The sequence below is a fragment of the Sinohyriopsis cumingii genome, chromosome 15 (genome assembly GCF_028554795.1).
Source record: "Sinohyriopsis cumingii isolate HCF-2022 chromosome 15, ASM2855479v2, whole genome shotgun sequence".
Lineage (NCBI taxonomy): Eukaryota > Metazoa > Mollusca > Bivalvia > Unionida > Unionidae > Sinohyriopsis > Sinohyriopsis cumingii.
Window position 1 is genome coordinate 68,180,741 of NC_142975.1, and position 22,742 is coordinate 68,203,482.

At 35.4% G+C, this 22,742-nt stretch overlaps 1 protein-coding gene across 3 annotated transcripts in view; it reads left to right on the top strand.

Moving 5' to 3' along the window:
* The window catches only part of LOC149782009 (uncharacterized), a 158,920-nt gene that overhangs the window by 1,704 nt on the left and 134,474 nt on the right, over positions 1-22,742 (top strand). Inside the window, exon 1 of one of the 3 annotated variants that reach the window (XM_089933413.1) lies at positions 4,617-4,697. The exons of 1 other annotated variant lie outside the window; for it this stretch is intronic. The gene's annotated coding sequence lies outside the window, so the exon portion shown is untranslated. Of the gene's footprint in view, positions 1-4,616; positions 4,698-19,657; positions 19,896-22,742 lie in introns of those variants that run through there. One more of the 3 variants, XM_089933412.1, reaches the window with a different exon arrangement.

A 22,742-nucleotide genomic window follows, 5' to 3' on the forward strand; every position in this document is an offset into this window, starting at 1 on the left:
ATTCATCACGGGCTTGTATGGTTGCTTACAATTTACTTGTCATACGTGTTCTATATCAGGGGTCGGCAACCTTTTTTACATAGCATACCACTTTTTTTCTGGATTAATTACAAAATGAACGAGCACGTGCCACCAGTAAAAGAGTAACACTGTTAAAATTGAGATTTTTGGCTGCCCTTTGCATGCCACAAAAAACCTCTTTATGTGCCACCTGTGGCACACGTGCCCTAGGTTGCCGACCCCTGTTCTATATAATAATACAATCCTATCTTGAGCAACCTATTTAAATATCAACTCTGATATTTCAAGCTTGACCGTCCTAACTTCATGCCTGTCCATGGTTTGTGTGCCAATTTTCTTGTGACTTACAATATGAATACCGTAACGTGCACTTCTTAAACCATGTTAGGAAAACAAATGAACGAAATGGACCACTATACAGACTGAAATATTTTACTGAAATATTTAAATATAAAGGATGAAAAAGTTTGTTACTTAATAACAGTATAAAAAAAATCAAATAAAAATTCACTTATGTAAATGTGATAACTTCGGCATGAATTTTACATCAAATAGTTCCAAGGAAACAGACAGGTTCTTGAATGTGAAACCACTTGCCCTAGATTCATTCTATTATGATACTACACACATAGCAGTCCAGCTTAAATTGAAAATAAATGGTGCCAGATATCATTTTAAAAAAAACTAAGAAAGAAACAAAAAAACACCAAATACCATAACAAAATGGGATGTATAAATGCGATTCATGGGTGTTAAGTGACTGAAAATTGTTAGAGAAGAGGGGATTTTGTTAAACTTAAAAACATGTTGCATTGGACCGTCGTTATGGGATGAACCACGGCAGGTAGAGGATAATACAACAATCATCATTTATGGACTTTACGACAGTTCGCAAAAGTTACTGTAGACATATACACTAGTCGAACAAAGTTACTGCTATGCACAAATAATTTATCAATTTCTTTTGTGTCTATTCTCATCGTTACTACTAATCCACATGGATTTTGCTGATTTGTGACACACTTTCTAACTGTGAGTATGGTTTTCATACAGTTTTCTGTAATAATGGCATGTAATATACTCTTTTTGTGCTCAGGTTATGCTTTTTGCCACTTATATTAGTAGTAATTATGCTTATGTAGTATAATTGATCATTTTTTTTATCTATGCAAAACAGAAAGAATGCACTGAAATGGGAAAAAGATTTGGTTGGCAGAAAGTGTCCTAGTGTATATAAGCATTAAGAAAAGTTGTAATCCTCATCAAGTTAAGTCTCTATTTTAAATTTACCAATCAGAAGACATGACAGACAGGGCAAATGTCTTTTACGAATAAAATCATGAATTAAGCTACTTCATTTGGTTCTCAATCGTGTATGCTGATCTTGCTCCACCCAATCAGCAATAAAATAATACGAAGAACATTTATATTTGTCCAAATTCAGATAGGATTTAAAACTGAGTGGCTGGGTTACTAATTGTTTCAATCGGTAACGCAAGTGCTCCTCACTGAGGCGCCAGCAGAATTATTGGCAGGGGGAGCCAGACATGGTTGCACAGTTGAATCTTGAAGGCATAAATAAATATTCAATGATCGTGTGGTGTAGATATCATTTTTAGCAACACAAGGTTGAATTATATTTTTAAGTAAAATCTGAAACAAACCCTTGGTTTAGTTTTAAGCGACCGAATTTATGCTTATACTTATTATGTCGATGGTTCAGGCTATTCACTTTGATCATTCCATATGGGAAAATTGTAAAAGGAAATGAGTACAAGTAACGTAAATCTTTCTCGGCAAAGAACCAGTCTTTCATAATCCTTGAATTTTCTGTAACCACACCTTGATGTCTTCAGTTTCGTACTGGACATTAACATCAGTACCGACATGGACATCACTAGATGTTGATATTGGTTTCTTTTTGTTAACAATGTCCACACTCTTGTGGTCACAGAAATATGTAAGAGCAAACATGTTGCAGGAGAATATTAAATAACTTTTTTCCTAAACAGCGTGGTTCTTGCTAAGTGAACATGGCCTGCACGCAGATTTCTTTCTTTTGGGTTTAAAAGTGCTATTCTACATGTACGCTGTAGGTCAGCATGCAGCATCTGTCGAGTTCATTTGAGGCGCCAAAAAGGGTAAATTGTTAGTAAACATTTTAATGTATGCATAGGGGCTTTTATCATTGATTACAATATAAATGTCAGTCATACATGTAGTATACTATAATACTTTTATTATTTTATTCTAATGTATGACTGACAGTTAAATTGTAAGCAACGATATGAGCCCTTGTGGTTTTACACTCCTTTCTATATATTTACTTGGGTATTTCTTAATGTTATATTTTATGTAAATGGTATTTTATTCTCAGATGTTTCATAAAAACTGATCTATTAGTGAATTCATATCATTAATAAGTTAATTATTATAGATGTAGTTAAGTTTGATGTTTTTAGAGTAGCTGGTGCTGAGCCATACCCCATAGGACACTTCAATGGTTCTAACAAGCAGATTGTTCCACTGTGTACTCTGATAATCTGGATCATAGACAAGTTAATGGAAAAGTCAGTGATTTGTTTCTTGATTATTTCAATAGGAAACTTCTCTTATAAACTTTAAAATGACATGATCAGAACATTTAAAAGGCTGCATATAAGCAAGAGTTTCCATTGCCAAGAATATACATGAGCAAAAGAGTGTGAAACAGCTACACAACCAAACACAACAGGATTAGTCAGTTTCTTACGGGTTTATTAAATATTGTGTACAGTACATGTCATTCAGTGGTAATGATAATTTAGTTTTAGGGTTAGTGAATCCACTGACAGCTAATAGAGTGGCTGGATTCCATATAATAATGTCACTGAAAATAATGTCACTGAAGAAAAGACTAATGGAGCACATCATTGCCTGTAGTAAGGGGCCGTCCATTTAGTATGTACGCATCGGTGTGTGTGTGTGTGTGTAACCCAAATGCATACGCTTGCATATTGGGGAGTCTACTGATAATGTACACACGCATAGTAAACGGGGTGGGGGGTGAAACCTCGATAATAATTTGAATTTTAGCGGACACTAGACAAACAGTTTAAAGTTACGCAACTTATTTCTTTGATGCAGCCAGATATTCAACATCGGTGGACAGTCTGTTAATATTATTAATCCTTTATGGTTTCTGCGTAAATTAAATATAGGCTGTTCTATAGAATTTTGCGGGGGGTCAAGCATGCATACGCGATGGGGCGGTAAAAATAGTATGCATGCGTACAGGTGGGGGGAGGGGTGAAGCTTTGCCACATTTCTGCGTACATACTAAATGGATGACCCCTAAGCTGAATTACACTATTCAGTAAGTATAAGATTTTATTGACTTTTGTCTGAACGTTAGGCATGGAAGAAAATGACTTAGTTTATGTAGTTCTCAAAGTTTTCTGGAAAAGGACTTGAGAGTTTATTAGGCCAAAAGGACTGTGCATCAGTGTTTATTATTTTCCAGATATGTGGCTCTGTATTTGTTTTGCACTTTTATAGTGGAGTTTGAGAAGTATGATTAATTCTGAATAAAGGGGTTGCATCATATGTTTATTGTACATAGCATTCATTTTGGGGCAAAAGTTTTTATATTTTTATACTTGTAAACTATAAGTTTACAGGTATATTTTTATACTTGTAGACTGCATATTTTTGGGAGAGAAACATTTCACCTTTTTGTATTTGTAAACTGCATATTTTTGGGAGAGTAACATTTCACCTTTTTACGGGTTACTGAATTAAACATCAACCACGATCAGTTGTGCAAGTTATTAACTCTTTTCTTTGACAGCTGTTAAAGTTTAATGGGTAGTCTGGTTATACGAGACCTTAATGCTGAATTGTTTCATTTTATGAACAGTGAAATGAACCTTAATATGTTAAGGAGACTATTGGGTCAAAAGAAGATTAAAACACATTGTGAGAAAATAAGTTGACAGATGTTTTAAAATATATTAAAAAAACCAAAGCAACAGCCGGTTTAAAATAGAAATGATGTCTATTTGACAATAATTGGGATGCTCAACATTCAACATTTACACAAAATAGTTTTAAGTCCAAATTGCTCATGTGATAACTCACATGAGAAAATCCAACTTTGAATAAATTTGAAGTAAGTGTTTAATCAGAATCAAAGTCCAAGTTTCTCACGTGATAACTCATGTGAGAAATTAGAACTCTGCCTTATTTTCAAACATGGTTATATGTAATGGAAAAGAATGTTTTTTAAGCCCTACTTTCTCATGTGAGAAATTTAGATTCTCACGTGAGCAAAATCTGCACATGTGAAAATCTGGTTAGTTTTTCCTTGGCTCACAAGATCTAACAAACTGCACACATGAGCCTGCAAAATCTACCCTATTTGCATACATTTCTAACAAGGTTCTCATGTGCAGCTATGAGCAGCTCATGTGAATTGGTGATATTTTTCTGTATGGGTTGTAACAAAATTAAAACTGAATTTAGATCCAGGCTCTGTAATAACCCAGCACTTAATGCTCTACTGGTGTGTAAAACATTTATAGTCCCAGCTGGTACAAAGTGTTTTGAAATGCAGTGTGAGAGTCTGTTGCTTTTTAAAGCTCAAAGTGTTATGTACAAAAACTTTAAGCACTAATTGATGTTGAAAGTCCAGAGGGGTAAATAAATCATTTTGTACATATGCTCATTCAATTTTTTTCATGTTATATGTGGATTACTCTTTTTCTGCTTGGATTACTCTTTTTGTCCACTTGGATTACACTTTTTCCTCGCCAGGGGTTGGCATTTATGGTCTAGGTATGATCTGAGCAGCTGTGTTTTGAACTCTTTGAAGTTTCTGAAGTAGATTTGAGATGAACCAGACAGAATTGAGTTACAATAGTCCAGTCTTGAAAGTACTAATGAACATACAAGTGTTTTAGTAGCATCAACTGAAAGATATTTGAGAATGGAGCTGATGCAGCTCAGCTCAAGATATGCAGCCTTGCATATGTTCATGACATGTTGGTGCAGTGTGAGAGTACTGTCCAGAGTGACACCTAGGTTTCATATTGACTGTGTAATAATAATAATAATAATAATAATAAAGACTATTTAGAGAAGGTAACTCAATTAGTTAACAGAACTAATCTACCTTGAGGCCTTCTATCTGTTATGTACAATATATACAGTATATACAACAAGATGTTAAGAGGATGGCTTGACACTAAATAATTAAGTAATTTTAAAATACAAAGTATCAAGCCTGAAACACATACACAGGCATCAGTGAAAACATAAACATATATAAAAGAAAATATCACCCTGCATTGAAATATTCAGCTATGAAAATGATGCAAAATTACAGAAAAGCAGGTGGTATTTTTTGTACTAGAACTGTTCAGTTTTCTAAAGATTTCATGCATATAAGGGGGCCTTGAGTGGCCGAGTGGTCTAAAGCACTTTCTGTTATGGATCACTGCCATCTCACCTCTGCCTGCCAGGGTTCGAGTCTCGGATTCAGCCAATGTTGGCATGTGAGAAAGCTTGCCAGTAGCTTCTTGTGGGTCGGTGGTTTTTTCTGGGGTTTTCCCAGGTTCTTCCTCCACCATTAATACTGGCCGCCATGTATAGCCTATCGTTTGTTAAAATATGGCATTAAACACTACAACAACAACAATAACATCCATATAAGACATTGATTATGAAAAGAAGAAATGCTAGGAGCCTGGCTTATGTCACTGTGAATGTTGTTCCATACCAGTGGACCAGCATATTGAAAACTTTTTTTTTAACAATTCCTTCTTTGGCCTTGGTATAATGTAACTTTTTCTTCTTATGGACCTTAAATTTGGAGTACCATCAGCATCTCTTTGGTGAAAGATATTGCTTAGATAGACAGGAATGTCTTTTCTGGATACTTTATACATCAATTTGGCCTTTCTAAGAAATGTTCTTTCATACTATTGTTAAACCCTTTATAATTCATTGCATCCTGAAAATTGTCTATACATTGATCTAGAATTAAATGGCAAGCCCTCTTTTGGAGTCTTAAAAGTGTTGTTATGTTTGAGTTAGAGGTATGTATTATCCCAAATTACATTACAGTAGTCCAGATATGGCTGAATATGACTTTTATAAAAGATGACCCTATGCTGAAGGGGACTGTATGTTTTGATTTTCCTCAGTAGCCAATGATAAGAATTAACCTTTTTTCAAATGTGTTTAATGTGAATAGACCAAGTAAGATTCTTATTCACGATTACACCAAGAGTTCTATCTTGAGAGGTCATATTAAGGCTCACATTGTCAGATAGAACCTGGAGTTTGTCGCTATCTAGCTTTGCTCGTTTTTGTTGTGTTTTAACTAGTAGGGCTTTCATTTTTTCTGTATTTATGATCATACTGTTTTCCTTGCACCATACTTGAAGTCTGTTGAGAGCATCTTGTAAGTTATTTTCAAGTACCATTTTGCTTTTATCAATCTCAGACAGTGTAGTGTCATCTGCATAGAGGTCAGTGGAAGAAATTGAAGTTCCAATCATTAACTCATTCAGCCCCGATCCTGTCTGTAGGCGTGATCTGGTTTCTGCATTCATTGGCTGATCCCGCCTGTAGTCGTGAATTGTTTACTGCATTCAATGGCTGATCCAGTCTCCAGGCATGATGAACGTGTGTTAGATCTGATTGGTTAGAAATGGGTTTATTCCAAGAACTAAACAACTATTAAACCAATCAGAAATGATTTTACTTTCATTTGTGGAAATTTGAATTGTTCAGAAGCCAAGGGTTACCGTTTGAAAGCGGTTTCACTACACATGTTCTGTTTATGAAAAATCATAAATGATGGTGGACGTAAGAGTGTTTTTTGATGAGAGCAAAAATGAGGAGTTTCTTGGGTTTGATCTTGAAAATATTGAGCAAGCTGAGGAAATATATATTCGGCAGTTGGATATTTTGTGAGATTTAGATTCGTACATAGAAGTTTCTGAGATTGAATCGTCAGAAGATGAGGATGCTGACAGCGATGATGATAGAGTTCTTGCGGATAAACGTTGCACATAATTTTGTAAATACTGTATGAATAAGTTGTGAAAGACTTGGACAAATAGGAAAAAAAATACATCACTGTGTAGACAAATTCATTTGGAATAAATGGTGAAAATTTTTTGGATTTTAATTGGATGTAAGAAGAGAAATTAAGGTAAAAGTGAATGCATGTGCACAGTGTTTTCAAAATTTTTCAAACAGGTAAAATCTCTGGGGCACAAGCAGCTAGACACAGCTCAGTGCTTCTGGGACATGTAGCAGCAGAGATACTGATAACAGTGTTGGGGCCGAATGAGTTAAGAGGTGAATCGTTGATAAATAGAATGAATAACACAGGTCTAAGGATAGAGCCTTGTGGTACTCCACAATTAATATTTTTCAGAAAGTTGACCATGACCATTTAAAAATACTTTTTGCACTCTTTTGGTTGAGTAAGAAGTAAACCAGTTTAGGGAGTTTTCATTGCATTGATAGATTTTTAGTTTTTCAAGCAAAATTTCATGGTCTACAAGATCAAAAGCTTTATGCAAAACAACCATAATAGTCAGTGTATCCCCCAGGGGTGTAAAATTGAGGGTTAAAAAAAAAAGCTTGGTGTCAGAACTGGGGGTCAGATAAAAATAGTGGGGGTCAAAATGTACTGACAAATTTTAATCTGACCCATACGTTTTCAGCTTGAAATAGGATATTGCAACTTGCACAACATTCTCTTTCTCTCTCTTTCTCTAAACATAAAAATAAACCAACATACACCATTAACAAGCAAATACATCGTCCATTCAGAGGTTAATTATTTTAGTTTTTCTTTCAAAGTCATACTTTTAACAGTCTCCTTATAATCTTTTTGAAGCAATATTATAGACCAACACATTACATATAAGCCAATACAAACAGCCAAATAAATCTTTTTAACCAAATGGCAGTTAATTTACTGCCTGTCATAAAACGTGTACTATCATCGGTTTCATTGTACTTCGTCCTAGAACACATTTATCCAAAAATCAAGGAGGATAATGATTCATCTTCTTTCTAATAAGTTATACTTGAACTTTAAGATCTTTCTTTTATTGCAGCAAAGCTAAAAACCATTAAAATTTGCAATTACCCTCTCACTTTGTAATCCAAATAACACATTGTCTTGGCCAGTTTACTGATTTCTTTGTTGTAAAAGAATGCCTTGGGTTAAAATGTGTTCTCTAGCTATCTTGTGGAAAAGGAGGGTGGATTTTTAAAAAAATTTTAAACCCTGTCACGAAAGGATTTTGCAGTCTTCGCAGTCACGCAATTAGAAGTCACACCGGTAATCCTAATGAATGTGCTGTATTCCAGTCAAGGGAATTAATGTCTCCATTTTTCATTAAAGTTAATTCCACAGTTACTCTTTTGTGTTCTGCTTCTTTCACTTTCTTCGCTAATGATTTTAGTGCATGCCATTTTAAGTTGGAGATCACTTTCTAGTGCAACAAGCATTGAGATCTGACATCTTGCTGATCTCGGTGGAAATCGCGTGAGAGCTCGCTAGATTAGGGAAGCTACTCAGTCATGACATTGCCAATGCTAGTCTGGTTCCCTGTTTCTTACATTCCTTGCGTTGCACTCTCCTATACAAATAAAGTGTAATGCAGGGAGCAAACAAAGCAGGGAACCAGTGAATGCCTATGCTTGAAGTATAAACGATGCTATCCCTTGTCCAAAGCATTGGATATTAAATAAATCCTGATTGCATTATGCGAACCCTTTGCGCCAAAAAAACGTATGGCAACAAAATGTGTGCGTTAATTTTCTTCAGAGTGCGTCCCTGGCGCACAAATGTGCATAAAGGGAAACACAGATAGTGCATACCATTTCTATTTGATCTAATGCTTTTCAGCCATTTATCAAAGATTATCATGAATGAGATCATAAATGTTCAAATAGTTGAGAAAAGAAACATGTACATGTTTTTCTAGTAATTTGGAGAGACAAGGAAGGATAGAGATGGGTCTGTAGTTATTTACATCATCTTTTGTACCTGCTTTATGCAATGGTATAACCTTAGCAGTTTTCCATGTTTGTGGAAATTTATTAGACCTAATAATTTCATTGCAAATGAAAGCTATACTCTCTACAGTTGCCGGTGCAGCTACCTTTAGTAGCCTTGGTACAATCATATTAAATCCTGTAGCTTTACAATCATCCATTTTTTGAATATATTTCAACACAAATTCGGGACTCGTTTCAGGAATTTCAAACTTTATATTGTTTGGTAGTTTTTTAGCACAAAAATGTATGAGTATAGATGATTAGATGAAGTTCTGGGTTCTTTAAGTTTTTCAGCAATTTGAACAAAAAAGTTGTAAAAAATATTTGAGATGTCAGTTGGATTATCAGTATAATTGTCCTCATGATTGAGGGATAAAATTTCAGCTTTACTCTTATATTTGCCTGCACCAAACCCTGTTAACACTTTCCAGATAGCTTTGGGATTATTTTAGTTTTCATCAAGCACTTTTTTATAGTGCACTTGTTTGGCTTCATGTATCATTTTATTAACTTTATTCCTCCAAACTCTATATTCAGTTTCGATTTCCTACTGATTTTATTTGATCTCATTGCTTTATTGCTTCTATAAATTCTGGGGAGATCCAGCTTGGCTGGTGGTCTTTCTATATCCTGTGTGTTTTTAAAGGGGTATGCTTGTTCACTATACTGATGAACAGATCTATCCAGGTATCTAAAACATCATCGATATCTTCAATGATTTGGACTGTACTCCATGGAATCTGTTTTAGATCTTCTAGGAATTTGACAGTATCAAAGGTTTGAAAAGTTCTGTAAGTAATGGATTTATGGATATTATTGTTTGTTGATTTGCCATTGACTTTACATGTTAGAAAAATTGCAAAGTGGTCACTTATACCAATCTTTGGAACCATTACTTCCAAAACATTTTCTTTTGTATTGGTATAAATATGATCTATAAGTGTTTTAGAGGTAGATGTTACTCTGGTGGGTTCATTTACTAGTTGCTCCATACCGGAATTCATGAGATTAATATCAATGCTATTAGAAGCACTCAAGGAGACATTAAAAGTATTAAAACTATGTTCACAGTGATCATCATTACAACTATCATTACCGTATAAAAAAATGGTTTTTCCACAATTTTCTACTTTTATAATCATTGTATAAATCTGAACTGTCAGTCATAATTGAATATGTACAATTAGCTGGTAAGTTTCCACATGCAGAACATGCATCAGCAAGAGGATCAAATTTGTTTTGAATTTAATGTTGGTGTTACTGATATTTATTGTTTGAGGTAAAGGATGTGACAGAGAAAGTCTTTGTGTTGTGATCAGAATGGCCTCAGTATTATCATCATTCATCTGCAGCTTGTTACATGTCATCCATGTTTTCACATCAGAAATGCACCTCTCTACACCTTGGATGGTAGCATAAACTTCAGTTGGGTGGCTAGATTTGTATATTTGGGTGTCATCAGCATACAGTTGGTGAGACACTGGATGATGATCTATGAGACTTGAGAGCGGCTGAGTGTATAGAATGAAGAGAACAGGTCCAAGAACATATGACTGTGGAACACCACAACATAGATTAACTGGGTTGGAGTGTATTCCATTTGCAGACACAGATAGCAAAAAATAATCTTAAAAGCTTGACATTTGTGCCAAGCACTGTTATCTCTGTTTTGATATGAATCGTGCTAAAACCCTGATCAGTCTGCTGACATTTTAAAATTTTGTTGCAGGGACTAATATGTCACGTTTGTAGATTATAACACTTATAAAATTTCTTGGGCATATTTAACTGAATGCACTCATTAGCTTCCTTGCTAGACCAACAACTGTTGTCTGACTTTTTTCTTATCAGACACCAATATTGTCAGAAAAGACGAGGGAAAAACTTCTTGCTCTACTGCCTAGCAGATAAACTTGTTCATCAAACTAGCAAAATAAATGAGTACCCAGGAGTTCCAAGGTATTGTGGGTCTTAAAGTTCTTGCCACTTTTTCCTGTTTTTTTTAATCATCCACTAACAACATGAACTTGCTCCTTGGCAATAGAATACATAAAAGCAGGGCCTTTAACAATATTTTTCCTCATGGTAAATGTGAAATCAGCATAATGAACAGTTACATGGGGACCGTTAATTAAAAAGGTGTTGGTGATTAACTTTACGGGAGAGTCATTACCAATTGTTGCCACATGTTGAAGATTAATGATCTACTCACACATGGTTATTAGCTTATATTTTCTCTTTCATTAAATGAAAATATAGCTATTTCTGATTAATTAATTTTTAATTTGTGTTGCTTTGTAATTCAAATTAATGTTCTTTACCCATTACGAATTATGATAGGAATTCATGTAATTTTACTTGTTTACCGATTGAAGAAAAAAAAGGGATATTTTTTAACATTTTGTGAATGGAAAGGTTACAATAATGTCTACTTCTCTGCAGTTTTGATAAATATCTCAAAATAATGAAGTTTAAGGAGTCAAAGATATCTAATTTCACATATAATTACATATGTAACATGCATTTTTTCTGCTGAGAATTCGTCTGCTGTCATTTCATGGTGAACAGCAAGGTAAGTAGTGGCACCATTTTTGACACCATTTTTTTTGTAATTAGCTGGCTGGATAATTAAAAGTAATTGTTAAAAAAATTGACAAGGAAATCATGGAAGTAAATACACAAAGACACAAGTCGAATAATTTTTAAAAAATATTTTCATAGTATTTTGCAGAAAATGTATAACACAAAACACCAATAAACAAATTATTATAAATTGTCATTATTATATCATAAATAATTTATTACTGATTTCGTTTTTGTCATTAATAAAACTATTTTTAATTGTTGAGACACAGGATGCTGATGAATTCTTTGTCATCTTATTTTGGAGAAAAAAAAAAATAAAAGCCACACAACATTAAAGAAATTATTATAAATTGTCATTTTTGTAGCATAATCAAATTTATTACTGATTTATTTATTAACACTAATATAACTATTCTTCGTTGTTCATGCAGAGACTGCATATGAATTCCTTGTCATCTTTGCTAAGGTCTTCATGAGCATATATTCCAACACAGGACTAAAGCTGTACCAATGTCACTTCTTGCCGATTATGCCAATACCACATATAGCTGATTATTAAAACTGCTGATACCGATTATGAGACCGATTATTTCATTATCATTTGTTTTATAACAATGACTGGTTCAGAAACATAAACCTGTTAGTCTAATGCAAGGATGTATTTTTCCGTGTGAGTTATAATAAGGTTGTTTATGCGGCAAGTGAATTTGAACTTCTATACAAAAACAAAAAGAAAGTGGATAAGAAGTACATTGCTATTTATAGAAAACATTGATGACACAAACATTAAACTTGAAAAGCTTTAAAACTAACACTGATAAAACGTATGACATGCCAATTCAAGATATAAATGAATGAAAATGTATTAAGCTACTCATTTAACTTACATTCAGTGATGCAGTCGCCATTACTAGATTTCAATAAATTACTAAAAATGCTACTAAAATTAATAATACGCATGCTTTAAGACTAAAGTTAGATGTCACTGTACGCTGGCTGCATCTAATAGTGAAAGCCTAGTTGAGGTAGGCCTAGTTGAGGTAGGTTGTATTTAAGCAACAATAACATTTCTCCCTTCTCACCATGTAACGATGAACGACAATCCAAAAAAAATCTGGCCTGCACCACTAAACAGCTGCTTACTTGGAATGCTTGAAGCTGGTGAAGACAAATAGTGTCTAGCTAATTTGGCCAAGTAGGGGAACTGAAACCTGTGAGCGTTCCACCAGCCATGTATGTCTTCTTCTCTTGACAACAGAGGGCTGGCCAGATACAATTCAAGCATCATGTCTACAATGTCATACATGTGGGTTGTTTTGTTGATGGTACGGACAGGTTTGTCACAGCCACAGAAAACAAATCCAAGAGATGCAACATTGATGGTCCAGTGGCGTTTGTTTCAGTTTCAGTTTTTCTAATTTTGGTCGGGGTTCCTCCTGCTTGTCAACTGATGCAACTATCATGCATTCTGCTCTAAGCCCTAATTTGGATCTGGTCACAAGTAATTCTTCGCTGAATAGGTGGCATTTGAATCATGGATCCAAGATGGTGGCCAGGACAAGCTTCTTGTTGTTGGCAACATCAGCAAAGCGTGTGCTGATTAATGTCAACATATCATGGTGCATTGTCTGAATATCTTGACTCGCTTCATGCTCTTGAGCCAGCAACATTGGGAGCATTTTCAGCATAGGAAGAATGACAGATCCTGATGTTTGGCTATCACTTACTTCCTTGGTAATGTCCGCGAATGGGCCTAACGTGTCCACAATACCACTGTTGGGCTGTCAGTCTATGTAGGTCATAGAGAGTAGCATAAGCCCCCATGACTTGTTTTTATTTTCATATAATGAAACCAACATATTTTATGTAGAATTCCAGCGTGTCTGGACATTCGGGATGAGTTTCTTATGGGCAACACCAAATCTTTCTGCTGCTGTTCGAGCTGCTGTTGTGCCAGGATGGAGTGCCAGAACTTGCTGACTATGGATCGCGAGATCACCAGAACATCTTTGACAGCTCATTGTGACAGAATGCCATAACTGACAACGAGCTTCAGCATATGTGCAAAACAGCTGATGCTGTCGATTTCAGCCAGACGCATTGCTTTAACCATGTTTGCACCTCCGTCATGCAGAAGAACATGGATATGAGTTTTGGGAATGTTGTATTCCTCACATAATTTGTCCAGTTTGCTTGAGTGATGTCAGCATATCACGGCGCCAGAACTTGCCGACTATTCTCCTGTGTGTGATTCACTGAGAGGCATTGCTGATAAAATCACCTGTTTCCACTGAAGTCTTCTGTCAGCCCGTGTGCCGCAAGACTTGACAAAGCTATGCCAATGGATGGGTCTGACCATGCATCAGAGGTCAAACTAAGGTCATATTGGGCAGAAACTAAATAATGCACCTTGCTTTGTATTGCCTTATGCATGTCAAGTATCAAAGATGTGGAAAAATACTTCCAACTTGGAATTTTATAGTGTGGTTCTGCCTTGGCCATCAGACGTCGAAATCCAATGTCAACAGAAAATGGTTGCACATCTACTGCCATGAAATTAGCAATAGCTTTGTGCCAACTAATAGCTCTCGGGTCATCAAATGCAATTGGCTGCTTTCGGTCCAGCATGGCATCAATAGTCAGAGTATGAGGAGTTGCAGCAACTGCTGAGGTTAATTGCACAGCATCCTTTTCTGTTTTTATCTGCCAGAAACAGGCCATGTTCGATGATATGCATGCAGCACAAGTGCTGGACAGGATTTGATGTTGTGTAGTTTTTAGAAACCTTTCTACCTCTGGAAATGCATGCTTTACAAAGTGTGCAATTTGCTTTGGACTCGTCGACTGCATTTACTTTGAAGTAATTCCAGACTAAACTTGAGTGTTTCAAGTTTGACATTATGCATATGCATGGTAGTATATTTAATAGTGTACAATTGCTAGTCAGTATTAATAATCCAATCGATTCACGCTCTTGAAATAATGTTTTAAATCAAGTAAGTTACTACTAAGTTGTCCACATGGCTGGATGGATGCATACACCACACTGTGAGTCGTGCGCTGAAGCAGCTCAGCAGCAGGGGTATCCAGGGGTAACCTCGCTGGCACTGGCATGCCAATATCAATGCAGCATAATATTTGTATGTCAGTGTTCAGCTGCTTCAGCATGTTAATGCTATTCATTAATAAGCAGCATTACAGGACTGGCTAAAGAACATATTAACTATAGAGAGTCATAGTTTTGTAGTAGTTGGAAAGTTTGCTATCTAATCTGCCTAGCTATCTGCTAAATTTGTGTATGCTGGAAGTTCAACAGCCACATGACACCTTATTGGCTACTTGGCTGCTGTGATTGGGCTGAGTGCACGAATGGTATTGATAATTTGTTGTGAGCAGACAATTAGCGGTAGTTTACAACAAGTGTGTTAAAAAGTATTTACTTTGAAGAATATGTTGTCTTTCAATTAACCCCTAAATCAAATGTTTATTTCTTAATTTCCACTATTTAATTCTGATTTAAAATTCAAGCCATGTCAAGATGAATATTATGAATCAATTTATATTTTGGAAATTTGTGTACATTGGCACCGATTATTTCTGCAAATACCGATTATACCGATTGTTCTAATAATCGGCCTGATTATGAGTATGGCTGATTAATTGGTACAGCTTTACACAGGACTGGTGGTACCAATGTGGACACTTGCCACTGTGAACCCAGAATATATCCTTAGCCTCATCTTCAACATTATCATCATCAGACTCTTCCACTGGTGGATCAGAAGACTTACACAAACCACATATATTTAAATCAGAGCTAGATTTCTTTTTCTTCCCTTCCAAACATTTTCTTGATATATTCTCCTCTTTATTCTCTTTCAGCTGTGCTTTCTCCTCTAATCTGTCCTTCATACGTACTTTCAGTTCTTGCTTTTTCTTATCCTCTGCAATGCCTTTTCCTCTAACTTACTGTAAAAATCGTCACATGTTAGTACTCTTGAATGTAACACCAGTTTTGCTCTGCTAACTTGCAGCCAGGCACTACTGGGAAAATGTTAGATAAGTGTTGAGGTATATGGCCTTCTGCTACCAAAGGATTTACTCCAATGTAACTTCCACATGTTGAACAGACTGATTTTGATGCCCGTAATTCTTCATCCGATGATGGTTTTGCTGATCAGATGATGGTTTTGCTGATGTGGATGGTTCACATGATGGAACAGGCTGACAAATCACCAGTTTCAATGGCTATTGACAAGCTATGTCTCGTCCATTAAGCGTCAGGATTCCTTGGGTGAATACCTGAGTTTATTTTAAAGGCTTCTTTGACCTGTTAAGTGGAAAACTGATCAAGGGCATAAGACAGCAATGTTGGAAACTTGGCTTTATTTAATATTTGGTTCTTGTTAATGTAATTAAGGTTAAATGCAATTGAGGTGAATTTTGCTTTCAGTGGACCAATGATTTGCACATCCAATGGTTGTAGAATGTGGATTGTGTGTGGTGGCAAACCCAATAATTCAATTTGATTCTCTGGTGCAAGCTTGATGACATCTAGGCTTATGTGGCTGTCATGGTTGTCCATGATAAGTGGTACTGGTCTTGCTGATCCACAATGACGTAAAAGAATTTTCTTTAAACCTATGACTGATGAGTGTTCCATCAATATACACATTAGCAAAGTATCAAAATAACCAGAAACCTGGAACACCTTCCTTATAAGCCAAATGGGGTAAGCATCTTTCAAAAATCAAAAAGGATGGAATGATTTTTCCACTTGTAGATATGCATAAATGCACAGTAATGTAACCAGATGTTGTGACAGGTTGTTGGTAACTGTGTTGGCCTTTGATACCAATAACTTTCTCAGACTACTTTTTTCTTTTCCACTAAACCTTGTTTCATCGTAGTTGAAAATCTGATCTGCTTTGTTGTTGAATCCTAATCTGTGTAGCATGTCTTCAAGAAGAGTGAAGTATTGATACACCACATTCACATTTGAAATCCTGTTCCTGCCTCCGTCCTGTGGATCAGCATGTTTCTTTGATAGTTTAGGATGTCTTTTAAAAATGTTTCGGAACCTTTTGTTGCTGGGACCTATATTCATATTAAATAGATGATGGCGCCCATTTTGCTTCATGATGGTAATTACTTATAGGCTGGTAATTTTTCTGGTCAATGGAAAACCTTGTTGTGCCAAATACTTCATATAATTGACCATGGACGATTCTTCATTTGTTTTTAACATCAGATATCTTCCAGGGGCCTTTTCTTGCACCTTCCCCTTGACATGGTCTTCTACAGTTTTTCTAGGAACTTGGCTTTCCCTAGATGCTTGTGAAATTGTGAGCCTTTTCTGCTTTACAGATGACACAGCAGATTGAAGTTCTTCTGTTCTAATCCTTTTTGGCATTGCTTATAAAAATTGTGTCATTTATTTCTTGTCTTCACTGTTGTACGTAACATTCACCAGAAAGATGTTATTTTTCTTGACAGTTTTCAGGTTGCTTATGTTGATTTATTTGAGAAAAATCATCATTTCTCTTTCTCATGAATTATTAAAATTGTGACAGTGAAGTATAATGATGCACAAAAACGTAACACATCTCAAAGTAAAATCCAATAAATAAAATAATGTGCAGTGGAAAACACCTAGACACCTTAATATGTGGACTAAGGATTATTTGTCAGCTGACTTTTTTTTTCCATAGCTGTTTCATATACATTTTTGATAACCAAAAGAAGGATAAATAAAACATGCATTAAATTCGAATTAGGAGGTTGGTTATTTTTTAATTGTCCAAAAATAATAATTATTTAATATTACTAGTTTAGAAATTAATTGATATGGCCTGGAATAATTGATAGTTGCTTTCGTGTTGATAGTAATGGTGCACATGGTTCCATAGAAGGGTAACAGTTGTTTTTCATTGTAATATTTTCTAAAAGAGTTGTTTCCCCATTTTGGGAGAAATAAAATAATGCTCCCTGGCTATTGGCCCTTGACCTTTCTTTGTAAGTAAAATATGGAGCCCGGAGATGCCATGAATGCTAGTGGAATTGTGTTAACAAGATCTGATAATAAATTAATTAGAGATCACTGCTGCGGCCATGCTATTTGTTGTATTTTTGGATGAGTGTGGAAAAGGAAAACGCTTAACTGAGGATGCTTCATTGTGGAAATGTTGTATAATTCACATTTACAGCGTCTGCTGTAAAAGCAGTGGCCTACATCAAGGTATGGTTTTATGATGTTGTTCTTGTTGGCCTTTGTATGCTAATTGTACCATGTGACTCCCCACATCAGTAAATGGAGGCATAAGGGGCTAAAGTGGGGATTTTTGTTATTTTCTTTACTTAATCGACTTACCTAATGCTTATTTTCGCTTATTTTTGCTTGCTTAAGTTAATCTTTTTTTCTAAACAGGAAGCAAAACTTAGCATGCGGTAGCGAGTTATTATTACTATGGCGACAATTGGTATGTGGCAAGAATTGGTCTCTAAGCAGTAGTGATTGGCAAACAAGTAAATAAAGACACTTACCTTCAAGATACTACAAGCGTATGAATATTTATAGTTCTTTGCTATTTATTAAAAATACATTTAATTTCTAATTTAAATCAGATGATTGTGGGAAACAATCCTCACAAAAATGCCATGTGGATTCCTAGTCTGAGTTTCCTCTGACCCTTGTGACCCCATCTTTGATATTTGGACATTTATGTTGGAGTGTAGGGTCAGAGTCCATTCCCTATCGAAAAGTTGGAATGTGCCGACACCATTTAGTGTCGGCATGGGGTAGCCACTTACTAGCTGGCCCAGAAACTTGAACAACCTTTCATTGAGATATACCTGCATGAAATCGATAGGAGTATGATTTATTTTCTAAAAAATCATGAGCATAGCTCATGTCGTTAATCTGCTGACAGACAAGGCAAAGTACATTGTTGCTGAAATTTGACCTGGATCTGGCCATTTGCATTCCGAGTCACATGACTATACATATCTCGCAACCTACATGTCAGTGACATCAGAGGTCATATAGTCATGTGATATTGACAATAAACAAATTTCCAAAGTTGTACATATAATTTGGAAATATTATGTATTAGTCACTTAATGTTTGTAAATGAATATAGTGCACACTTAATTCTTAACATATTTATTCTGAGAACAACAACCAGAAACCTGTCGGTCTCACGGCAGGGTAGAGAAAACTATTTTCAAGAAGTACGATGTGTTTATTGGTGTCACGTGGCTACCACATAGACACGTGCTCTCAGCGTAGTTAATCTGGTTTTCTTCAAATTGCTGCAACATTTACAAATTTTTGGTTGCTGTTTTCAGAATAAATATTTTGAGAAGTTTATGGTTTATTTTCATTTTTCTATAAAAATTTTGCGACTTTCATTTATATCTTCAATTTCTTTTCCTACAGCGACACAAAATGGTGTACTGTTGATATCACATGACTGTATGACCTCTGATGTCATTGACATGTAGGTTGCAAGAGTTGCGTAGTCACGTGACCAGATCCTGGTCAAATGGTGTTGGCGAATTCCAACTTTTCGATGGGGAACGGACTCTGACCCTACACCCCAACATAAATGTCCAGATATCAAACATGGGTTGACATGGGTCAGAGTAAACTCGGAATAGTAGATTCCAGGTTGTGCAAGGGGAGTTCTTCTGATATCACAGTAAGAATATCTGTAGAATGGCATATACTTGTCCCAATGTTGAGAACTTGATGTATACCGCAGTCTGGCTTTTCTGCACATGTAAAGTTTCCATCACCAATATTGGCACAAAACGCATGCTGAATTTGACCAATTGAGAAAAATAAAATACTACAATGTTTACGGTTTGAAAAGTGGCTTTTGTCATCAGAACATCCTGTTCAAAATAATATTATATCTGTACACATGAAACACTAACCCTGTGTTCTAATGACTCAGGATATGTTGGCCTATATGCACATGGTGTTGAAAACATAATGTATTGTATTGGGCTATGAGCCTTTCTGTCAGCATTTGCGTCTCGTTTATGGAGAAAAAGAAATTACTAAAAAATTTTGAAACAGACTATATGTCAGAGAATTTCTTGGACAATCTTGTTTGAGTGATAAGTTGACAAGTTGGTTAACAGAAGATAAAGTGTGTGTGGGACAGCTTCTTGCAAAATTAGAAACTTGGATTAAGATGCAGTATTGTTCGAAGGTAAACATTTCTGTCATTTAAATACTGTATTTATTTGTATGAGTCTAAAAGATAAATAATAAATAGGTTTTTATAAATGGGACAGTATATTTTACACAATGTGTTACAAGTTCAAGAAGGTCAAGTGTTGTGTGTTCATGTTAACATTTGGAATTCATATTTTTTTATGCATTCAGAATGGAAATGTGGGATATTTGTTTCACACTTCATGAATATTACTTACTTGAATGAAAGGACAATCATTCTTTCTTGATACAAATTTGTTGGTTAAAATAACACATTGAATCAGTGTTTACAGAAATGATGTGTTGTTGTGCAAAAAAGTCAACATGGTGGTATATGTTGCACAAAGTGTAAATCAATTTGAAAAATGAATGCTACTTCCATGGTCTTCATTTTGCTACCTGTGTCCTCCAAAAACAGAAACTTAAATGAGAAAATTAAAACGAAGCATCTGTAACCACTTGATGGGGGAGTGGTAATGGGATTGATGCTGAGATTGGGCCCTCCAACAGGAGTATGAAGGTACATGTCGACCACAGACTGCTTAACCTGAACTCCAGTTCATCCAATGAAAAGTAATGAAATGTGTGTACAACAAAGTTTTAAAGTCAACATCTGTCAGTTGCGAAAGCCACCGGAAAACAACAGTAACATATTTCACATTTTGATTCTTATATGCTACTATAGATTCGATCTCTTGCTTCTTGACAAATATGATAATTATGTGATCTGACTCTTGCATAACATCATTGTGCGTTATCAGACAACAGACTGGTTAACTGATTTGTTACAGTGACATTGATTTTAAGAAGATATAGATTCTATTTACAAACCTGATGTATGCATTTTTAAAATAGTATACTTGCCAGCAGTCCTGACACTTTCCCAAAATAAACTTGTGATGCAGAAGTAATAATTTTGGTAATTATAAGAGTGTATTTAACATAAGCACAGAATAGGTGGTGCTTTGCTGAAAAATATAGAAAACTTCAAATACAGCAATACCATAGAACTCATATCATAGGAGTCTATTATATAGCACAAAACTTACTCATTTCATTGATTGATTTATAATTTCTAACTGTTGTCACCAAGCTGTCCATATAGTGAAAGTCATACAGGTCATGTATGCACATTTACTCAAATCAAAATAAATTTCAATTGTTCTAAAATTTAATACTAATTTTAGTTTCACCAAAGCCTGTTCAGTCATGAATGTTTAATGCTCTGCACCTTAAATGCCATCCAAAAACTTTCAGATGAAAATTATTGATCACTACAAACTTTTACAATAGTAGTTATGTACTAATCTTCGTCAAGAAAGAGAACATCAGGTCTGTCATAAGAAATAAAAGGGTAGTATTATTTGTTTTCAGTGCACACCGCTTCCATGGTGACATCACAGCTTGTGACATTCAATCTTGTTTATATTGGATCACACCTAAAAATTAACCTCAAAAATGTCCATTTGCTTTAGCATTGATTTATATCCATATACATTTCTCGCGGCATGTAAATAATGGCATCCCAAAGGAATTTGGATGTATGAGGATCCAAATAAAGTTAATAATTGCCATTTAAGGGTATGTGCAATCAAATTCTAACAAATGATACCCATTACTGTAATAGTCTGTTGTGAATGCCTGCATGACCTGTATGACTTTTACTATAATATTGTTATCTTCAGTTTTAAGTTTTAAATGAGGAGACTGCTTGCTCACTGGTATTTTCAAGTTCAATGGGAAGCAATTGGCAAGCTTTCTCACATAGCCACATTGGCAAACCGGAGACTCAAACCCATATAGAGAGGTGAGATGCAGATGATCATTAACAATGAGCAACTTAGACCACTGGACCACCAGGAGCCCTTTTTATGTTCAAAGCTGTTTTGATAAAATTATATGGGTTAAAAACATGGTGAATTTATAAAGAGAGTTTCCTTTTTAATTTATTTCGCAATAAAGATTTTTGTTTCCTTCCTGTCTTAAAATATTCCAATTGTTAATACCATGCCATATAGTTTTCTGTTGGATTTATTTTTTCGAACCTGATACAACAAGTACATGTTTATATCACCCTTCATCTGATATTTTTATTTTCTAGATGTTTGCCAAAGAAACATTGTTTTTGTGATTAATCCTTGGATTTTATGCCATTTCAGTGTTTTAATTGAATTGCACACAAAACATGCTGAGCCTACTAAAATGCAGACAGGAGGAAATTGATATTAATTTCGTCAAACAAAACCTACTCATGTTTATGATTTAAAAAATGTGCATCTATAAGTATTTGTTATCTTTGCTAATCAAAGAGAGTTGAATATTACTTTGCTGTAACAGAATTTCAGATATATTCCTGAGCACTGTTCAGAAAATGCTGAACATGTGTGAGAATCACAAGACACATAATAAAGAAAAGTTCTAAAGGGACATAGTGATGCCCAGCCACTCTCCAACTATAATGATGATGATGCATTCTTTATCCTTGTTGACTCCAGTGAGTTCAAGACACGCTGTGGCAGTGACACCTTCTTTCAGGCCCACCCCTTCATCTTGGATGGATGGGGAAGAAGTCTGGTCCTTTTGTTAGGCGATTATTGAGGTATTACCCCTGGACTTGTGCCCCCAACCATTAGGCACACAGTTCAAAGGATCCATTTCATATTGGAAAAGATCTCCAGAGTAACAACTCAACCATCCCTCTTACTTCTTCCACATTCTTCCACGATTGAGGATAATATCATGGCAGTTTTTGTAAGGCCATAGAGGGTAGTCTATTCCTCCCTCAGTGTTGAGACCCATAATTTCTTTTCCCAGTTACTGGGTACATTCCCCAAAGTGGCTT